Raw genomic sequence first — 1,399 nt, 5'->3', positions numbered from 1 at the left:
GTTTTCAGCCGACACTTGCGTTGGTTGTAGAAGCCATGTTTGATCTAAAAAGATGGCTGTCAAAAGTGTTTTGGGAAACCACTTTGCTGATTGCAGTTACCTTTAGGTCTACCTCAGTAATCGATTGCTTGTTTATTATGGTCTAGCATGCGGCAAAAACACGTAGTTCACACGCGTGCGCCATGCAGAGAATAACATGCTTATGCAGGGGTTAGAGCCGCCGGGCTCAGGATGATCCTCCAAGGAACGTTCATAGAATCATCATGGTTTGAGGAAGGACAGAGAGAGGCAGAGAGAGAGAGAGAGAGAGAGAGAGAGAGACGCTTAGAGCGAGAGAAAGACAGACAGAGAGAGAAAGAGAAAAAGAGAGACAGAGAGAGAGAGACAGAGAGAGACAGAAAGAGAGAGGACATTCTGCATTAAGAGCTTAGTGAAGCCAGTGGTCATGAGACGTCAAACACTGGGGATTAAAAAAGGCTCTGGGTCGCTATCAGGACAGCATGCCTTGACTCCCGCCCTGCCCTGAAACCACATCCCCACACAGGTGGTGACCACAATTTGGTGGTGACCGAGGAGGCCAATTTAACCATCCTGAACCTGCTTCAGGTTTAATCGCGTTCAAACCGGCAAGTAGTAGACAAAAAAAACAAAACTAGTACAAAAAAACCTCATCATTAAAAGATAGTCTTCAGTAACAGGGAACTGCTTGTATAGCCCATAGTACAGCCCGCGAAGCCCACAGTGCGCTGCCTTTGCATCAATAAATGAAGAGTGATAGTGGCGTGTGTTCAGCCGTGCCCTCATTGTGCTCCATTATGATACGTCTTAATGAGCAGAGCGTGAAATTGTACGAGGGACTTAAAAGAGTGCCGAGCGCCTTTATGGGAAGCTGAATCCTTGATGGGTATGGCTCAATCGACATCCGCAGCCCCCTTGGCCCGCAAACGGGCACGCGACGTGTTTTGGAATGCAGCATAAAGTGTTATTTCCTGCGTGTGGGAGTACCAGCATACCAAATGAGTTGGGGCTTGTGTTGGCAATCGCCAGGAAAACCCTGCGGACCCATCAGGTGTTTGTTTACAGTGTCTTTGTGCTAAGGTTGTTAAGGACCACAGAGTTAGATATACACCTTCTATTGCGCATGGATGGTGCCAGCCCCTCGGCCCCTTAGCTGCGTCCGCTGCCCGGCGGTGCTCTCTTGACTTTATGTCTCACACTGCCCAGAGAATCTGTGCTGATTCCAAAGGAGAAGGAAAAAAAGCATGAGCTATGCTGGGAGTTGTCATCACAACTGTGCTCTCTCCTCAAATCCCCTCTCACATTGCGGCTTGTTTACCGCAGACAAAGCCATCCGAGGTGAGGGAGGAAAGAGGCTCTCACCTCTCGCCGTGTCGGTGGG

The sequence above is a fragment of the Micromesistius poutassou genome (assembly GCF_964030765.1).
Source record: "Micromesistius poutassou genome assembly, chromosome: 17".
Taxonomy (NCBI): Eukaryota; Metazoa; Chordata; class Actinopteri; order Gadiformes; family Gadidae; genus Micromesistius; species Micromesistius poutassou.
The sequence above is the reverse complement of the archived record's forward strand: the minus strand, read 5'-3'. Positions refer to the sequence as shown.